Genomic DNA, 7,809 nt, shown 5'->3' with positions numbered 1-7,809 from the left:
ACTCGTAATCTCGCCTACCGAGCTCCGATTGGTAGATTGTTTCTCCAAACCAGGACCAGGCTAACCAGGCTAACAATTTCCCCTCGCTTCCAGTCTTCGTGCTAAGCTAGGCTAATCAATAGCCCACATATCACTTAGAGCTGTAAGCACACAGATGTTTTCCAGCCCAGTCACCGGAATAAAATGTTGTCATTTTACATTTCTGCAAACCAGGGACACGTTTCAATCAGTAGCCGTCACATGACGTTCACATGACGTGTATATGAGCTGACACTATGTCAGGAGGTGGAGAGGATGGTGGTGATATTACAGCTGGGCAAGATGGCCGCCAAGCCAGAGACAGCTGTTCAAAACAGATTAGATCAGATTAGATGTATATGAGCTGACACGATGTCAGGAGGTGGAGGGGGTGGTGGTGTGACAGCCGGGTGAAACTGCTGCCAGACACCACTGTTTAAGGCGCTGTTCCAAGCGTGAGACCACTGGATATTTTCCGTGAGACGTCGGGACATTTTCCAGCCATGTTTGTGGTGACAGAACTGGTTATTTTAAGACAAAAATGATCTTTTTCTAATCCTAACCAAGTGGTTTTTGTGTGTTAACCTGCCAGAGACCACTGTTCAACATTCGTTAGCATGAAACCACTGGATCTTTTTGATAAGATGTCTGGACATATTTTAAGCCAAAACATGATCTTCCCCTGATCCTAACCTAAACCTAACCAGAGAATAAGCACAGCGTGGTCAACGTAAATCTGAAATGTGTTCTCTGCAGAAACGTACTTTAGCAGCATTTAATCTGGTGATTAGGTTCAGATTTTCTCTTCTACTCCTCGTGGTAAAACTTCAGATTTCCCCGAGAGTATTCCTGTAATGTGAGGACGGGTTGAGGTGAATAAGCTTCAGGTCTGAAGACGCACAGTCACTTCCCCTCCTCGATGTCGAGCGTCCTCCTTCCCTGCACATTGTGTTGTAGAGTTGATCATGAAGTGTTTTGTCGTGCAAGTAAAACCACAACAACACCGAAGCTTTTCAACCACAGTTGTGTTTCATTACAGACGCTGGATGCCAAAGAAAGTTGTGTTTGCTCTCGACATTAAAATGTTTAATATGGTGGACACGCACAGAGCTGTTGTACTGAAAACCAAAAAGGATGTGAGTGCTGTAAAAGATGGCCTCCTCATGTGTGTCAGTGCAGGGTTTGTACCTGCAGGGTGGAGGTGGTGGAGGTGGTGGAGGTGGTGGAGGTGGTGTCAGCGCAGAGATTTAAATATACAGCATCATCTCGTGGAAGCGCCCACAGTACAGATACAGTAAAAGTGGGATATTTTCATTGTGTTAGTGTTTTTTTTAGTGCTTTTAGGAAATGCAGGAGAAATGATGGCTGAACAGTGTTTTGTTGTGCCAAACTGACGACCCTGCAGCTTCTTCTTTCATCTTTAAGACATATATCGACTGTACATCGTATACTGGAACTACAACTGGACGCAGTCTCTAATAGTTGACGTATCTCTGTAACACTGTCTTAGACAACAGGAAATTATCATAACTATCTTTAAGTACTTTAGCAAAGATTGCTGTAAATGTCTGTATATAAGATTAATAAAGAAATAAACCTTATTTCTTCCTTTTTCACATGGCAGCGTATACAGCTCCTTTATTTTCCTCTGATCCTTTGAACCTTTAGTTAATTCAGACGGCTCTTCTCATATGAAAAACCACATTTATGTTTTTAATCCCCATTTTTTAAAAGATCATTTCATAACAATGATTTAGTATCAACGCAATTAGAGGAGGAGGAGAGAGGAGAGGAGGGGAGGGGAGGAGAGGAGAGGAGGAGGGGAGAGGAGGAGAGGAGAGAGGAGAGGAGGAGAGGAGAGGAGAGGAGAGGAGAGGAGAGGAGAGGAGAGGAGAGGAGAGGAGGAGAGGAGAGAGGAGGGGAGAGGAGGAGACGAGAGGAGAGGAGGAGAGGAAGAGAGGAAGCAGAGGAGGAGAGGAGGGGAGAGGAGAGGAGAGGAGAGGAGAGGAGAGGAGGAGAGGAGAGGAGAGGAGGGGAGAGGAGAGGAAGAGAGGAAGGAGAGGAGGAGAGGAAGAGAGGAAGGAGAGGAGGAGAGGAGAGGAGAGGAGAGGAGGAGAGGAGAGGAGGGGAGGAGAGGAGGAGGGGAGAGGAGGAGAGGAGAGGAGAGGAGGAGAGGAGAGGAGAGGAGAGGAGAGGAGAGGAGAGGAGGAGCACAGATCTGAGGAGAGAGAAGGTTGAAGATTAAAAGTTTGAGGTGGGGACAGAAAGGGGCAGAAGTGGAGAAGATGAGATGTGAGAGAGATTTTTGAAATGAGGAGAGAAGAGCTGAAATATTCATCGCTAACTGCTCTTACTGCTCTCAGGCTATTTCTGGTGCTACATTTACTGCATACGACTGTGTGTGTGTGTGTGTGTGTGTGTGTGTGTGTGTGTGTTGCGTGCAGCTCTTCCCTGCAGCTAAACAGCATTTCCGTTCTTCTATTAAAACGATCTTGTCTGATTGTGTTCCTCTCGTTTGTCTCTCTCTCCGTCTCCTCCATCACTCTCTGCAGTCGAGTCAGATACGTGTGTGTTTGTGTGTGTGTTTGTGTGTGTGTGTGTGTGTGTGTGTGTGTTCAAACTCTTGCACATGTTCAGATGTTTGTGTGTTTGTGCTTGGAGGAGAAGGTTTGGGTTTAAGCGCCTGCAGTCGGGCTGTAAAGGTCATCACACACTGTACAACAAAAGAGTTGGACAGAAAAAAGGAAACACGTTGAAACTCTGCTGGTCTTCGATTTTTTAACCTCGAGTGGCCAGAAAACTGTGAACTTTGTTCTGAGGTTGATGCCGAAGGAAAGGCGCTGTTTTGATTTTACAGATGGGAGGTATCGGAGCAGATCCAGGCGTATTTTAAAGGATTGTTATCGCAAAAATATAGAAACATAAATGGATCCAACCTGATAAATGTGATCAGTTTCTGTACTGGACTCTACTGGGTCCGTCCATCTCTCCTGCTCCTCTACAGCAGTGTTCAGTGTGACTGTAGGAACGGGAAAATAAGACCTCTCATCTTTTCAATATATTATGATCCTTTTGTTTATAACGAGCACAGACCTGCCAACCCTGAAGAACAAATACTGAAGCTGAGAGGCTGCACTTTAATATCAAGTCAGTTATCTTGTTTTCTAACTGATTTATGTATTATCTTGTACCATTTCATGCCAAATAAAACACTTCAGCTCATGTTTCTACACATCTGGGGAAATTCATATATCTAATCGTTCTTTTTCATTAATAAATAGTTGCTTTTTAATAAGCAACAGTTCAAAAATATCTGGAACTGGAAAATAAATATATGTTTCCTGACATCACATCACAGAGTGAATGAAAACAACAGCGTGTTTTACGCTTGTTGAACAGGTGTATTGATAACGTATTGGCTTTTTACTCGCAGATGTTTAATTGAATTTAGAGTAACGAGCAGCGTCCACACGTGATGAAACAGACCGAAGCCTCTTCAATCACGTTATACATCTGGTCAATCACCCCCACTTGTTATTTGTTTTGTAGGTGGGTGAAGGCATGGAGAACGAATCCACTGCTATGATTGGTCGAATCTTCTTCTTCTTTAGGTCGTCCCATTTCAAAGGGGGAGATTTCTACCACTATCCCTTTAACTCTGGCCTGAGAGGCCAGGGGGCAGTCCCACATCCCAGTCTGATTTCAGAAGATGTTACTTCATAACTGAAATTGTTCAATGTAGCTGCTCGGCTAAAATCATAAGCGCTTGAACACACATCAAGGGTGTAAATAACGTCTTTTCAGATCAGTTTGGGATCTCAGAGTATTGAATCACTCCAGACGAGCTGTATGGAGACATTTTATTTTATTTTTCAGCTTTTTTTAAATCAAGTCTCCAGCTGCTTCAGCTGTTCAGCAGAACGCTGCAACTCTGTTTTACTGTGAAGCTCCAGAAATGTTCTGTGGACTACGAGACTTCACCTGACTTTATATCATCAGGAGGAGATGATGGCTGAGCCTGACTTTATATCATCAGGAGGAGATGATGGCTGAGCCTGACTTTATATCATCAGGAGGAGATGATGGCTGAGCCTGACTTTATATCATCAGGAGGAGATGATGGCTGAGCCTGACTTTATATCATCAGGAGGAGATGATGACTGAGCCTGACTTTATATCATCAGGAGGAGATGATGGCTGAGCCTGACTTTATATCATCAGGAGGAGATGATGGCTGAGCCTGACTTTATATCATCAGAAGGAGATGATGGCTGAGCCTGACTTTATATCATCAGGAGGAGATGATGACTGAGCCTGACTTTATATCATCAGGAGGAGATGATGGCTGAGCCTGACTTTATATCATCAGGAGGAGACGATGGCTGAGCCTGACTTTATATCATCAGGAGGAGACGATGACTGAGCCTGACTTTATATCATCAGGAGGAGATGATGGCTGAGCCTGACTTTATATCATCAGGAGGAGATGATGACTGGATTTACATTTTTGAGTGAACTGATCATTAAATTGTTTTTGACGATCGACAGTTTAGGTTGCATCTACAGGACAAAGTCCAAAGACCGCCTCTTAGGTCAAATATAAGAGTAGAAAACCCAGACTCTGGATCTGATGTGGGGTTAAAACAAATTCAGCGGGTCCAGTGAGACTCCAGCTGCAGTGAACACAGTGAAACACTGCAGCACTGCACAGGCCTCTGCTGACCACAACACCAACAACCTTCCCTCAGGCAGGACGGGCGTCTGAGGGACAAAGTGTTGGAGGACAGAGAGACCAGAGAGGAAGAGGGAAAGACAGAAAGGAGAGAGTGAAACAGGCAGAAAAAGAGATGGAGGGAGAGACAAAGAAGAGAGGAAGGACAGACGGAAAATACAGGATTTTTGGAGGAATCAGTTGAGAGAGAAAAGGTGACCAAGATGAAGGAAGAGAGCTGAAAAAAACTACAACGAGGGAGAGAAAGTTAGAGACGAGAGACGTGAGCGAGGGAGAAACCCAGAGAGAGAAACAGTCATTGAAGCCAGAGACGATCAGCAGTGACGTGGCCTCTGGCTGCCCCGGCTCACTTCCTCTCTCTCCTTTTATTCCCTCTCCATCCCTCCGTCACCCCTTTATCTAACTTTCTTCTTTCCATCCATCCATCCTCCTCTCCTGCTGGAGGTTCTTGGTTTTCTTCTGATTGTATATTGAATGTCTTGTAATGTCCTTGTTTTCTATTTATACGCTGCTTTTTAAAAACATTTTTCAAGAGACAACAAATGAAACGTCACCTTTAACTGAACTAAAGTGAAAAAGATCACGGCTTGTTGATACGAACACTTCAGGTATCTCTCTGAGAGCAGGCAGGAAGATCACTGGGTAAAATGAATCACAGGAGCAGGAACAGAACAACACAGCAGAACATCAGGAACAGAACGACACAACAGAACATCAGGAACAGAAGAACACAACAGAACATCAGGAACAGAACAACACAACAGAACATCAGGAACAGGAAAACACAACAGAACATCAGGAACAGAACAACACAACAGAACATCAGGAACAGGAAAACACAACAGAACATCAGGAACAGAACATCAGGAACAGAACAACACAACAGAACATCAGGAACAGAACAACACAACAGAACATCAGGAACAGAACAACACAACAGAACATCAGGAACAGGAAAACACAACAGAACATCAGGAACAGAACAACACAACAGAACATCAGGAACAGAACAACACAACAGAACATCAGGAACAGAACGCAACAGAACATCAGGAACAGAACAACACAACAGAACATCAGGAACAGAACATCAGGGACAGAACATCAGGAACAGAACATCAGGAACAGAACAACACAACAGAACATCAGGAACAGGAAAACACAACAGAACATCAGGAACAGGAAAACACAACAGAACATCAGGAACAGAACACAACAGAACATCAGGAACAGAACAACACAACAGAACATCAGGAACAGAACAACACAACAGAACATCAGGAACAGGAAAACACAACAGAACATCAGGAACAGAACAACACAACAGAACATCAGGAACAGAACAACACAACAGAACATCAGGAACAGGAAAACACAACAGAACATCAGGAACAGAACACAGCAGAACATCGGGAACAGGAAAACACAACAGAACATCAGGAACAGAACAACACAACAGATGACTGGACAAAGACTCAACTAAAGACTGGACTTGAATACAATCTAAACTGAGGAGGCGATGAGTCGCAGGTGGAGAGAGGTGGAGAAACACAGGTGAGGGTAATGAGCAGGGGAAGGACCTGATAGGCTGGAAGAACACTGGAAACACGGCCGGGCCGACGGAGGTGATGCAGAGCAGGTGTGGAGGGAATCAGGCTGGTGAGCAGCACAAGAACACAGAAAACAACATGTGTTTGTATTGGTGGGTCTGTATGTTAATGTGTGTCGGTGTGTTCGGGTCTCCCTGGAGTCAGTGGAGCTCCATTAAGCCACATTACTTTGACTTATATAACTCTTCCTCTCACTCTGCTGTAGTCAGCCTCACTGTGCTCTCAGGAGGACAGCTCATCGCCAAAACAACCATCATCTCGATTCTTCAGCCGGATAAATTAATGGAGCAATTTTGTCATTTTGAGTGTTTCTGAAAGTCCTCTATAATTCAGGCTCCATGAATGGCTGTCCTCTGTCTCAGGGTCAGACTTTTGTTCTTACGGATGTTTTTCAGATGATTATAGCTCGGTTCAAAGATTATTTATATCACACACATGCACAAGATCAACGTGTCCTGAGTCTGCAGACGCTGCTGTTATCTTCTTTTACCTTCATCTTTTATTCAGATTTTAGAAAAACTGTGGTCATGAGTCCCTCCCACACCGGACAGCAAAATAAAAATCTGCAAAATGTTTATGAGTAATCAGAATAATAAAAGGTTATTGTTTTTAATTGTTCAGTAAAGTATTCAGCCCTCTTCAAACTGTCAGTTAAAAAACAGGTGGTAAAACAAAAAATACTACTTTTATTCATTTACTGGCTTAAAAAATAGTAACCACTTTACACATCTTTACAGAGACCTGTCTCCACCACATCTTTACAGAGACCTGTCTCCACCACATCTTTACACAGACCTGTCTCCACCACGTATTTACAGAGACCTGTCTCCACCACATCTTTACACAGACCTGTCTCCACCACATCTTTACACAGACCTGTCTCCACCACGTCTTTACACAGACCTGTCTCCACCACATCTTTACACAGACCTGTCTCCACCACATCTTTACAGAGACCAGTCTCCACCACATCTTTACACAGACCTGTCTCCACCACATCTTTACAGAGACCTGTCTCCACCACATCTTTACAGAGACCTGTCTCCGCCACATCTTTACAGAGACCTGTCTCAGCCACATCTTTACACAGACCTGTCTCCACCACATCTTTACAGAGACCTGTCTCCACCACATATTTACACAGACCTGTCTCCACCACATCTTTACAGAGACCTGTCTCCACCACATCTTTACAGAGACCTGTCTCCACCACATATTTACACAGACCTGTCTCCACCAGATCTTTACAGAGACATGTCTCCACCACATATTTACACAGACCTGTCTCCACCAGATCTTTACAGAGACCTGTCTCCACCACATCTTCACACATACCTTCTTAATTACTTTGGCCTTCTTGTTAATTCGGCATATGTTATAGCCTCTTTTCATGGGGTGCTGCAGCGCCCTCAAGACCTGTAAACACACTTTAATGTGGAGAATTGTTGG

This window comes from Pagrus major, chromosome 7, assembly GCF_040436345.1.
Source record: "Pagrus major chromosome 7, Pma_NU_1.0".
In the NCBI taxonomy this organism is placed as follows: domain Eukaryota; kingdom Metazoa; phylum Chordata; class Actinopteri; order Spariformes; family Sparidae; genus Pagrus; species Pagrus major.
This window is presented reverse-complemented; position numbering follows the sequence as displayed.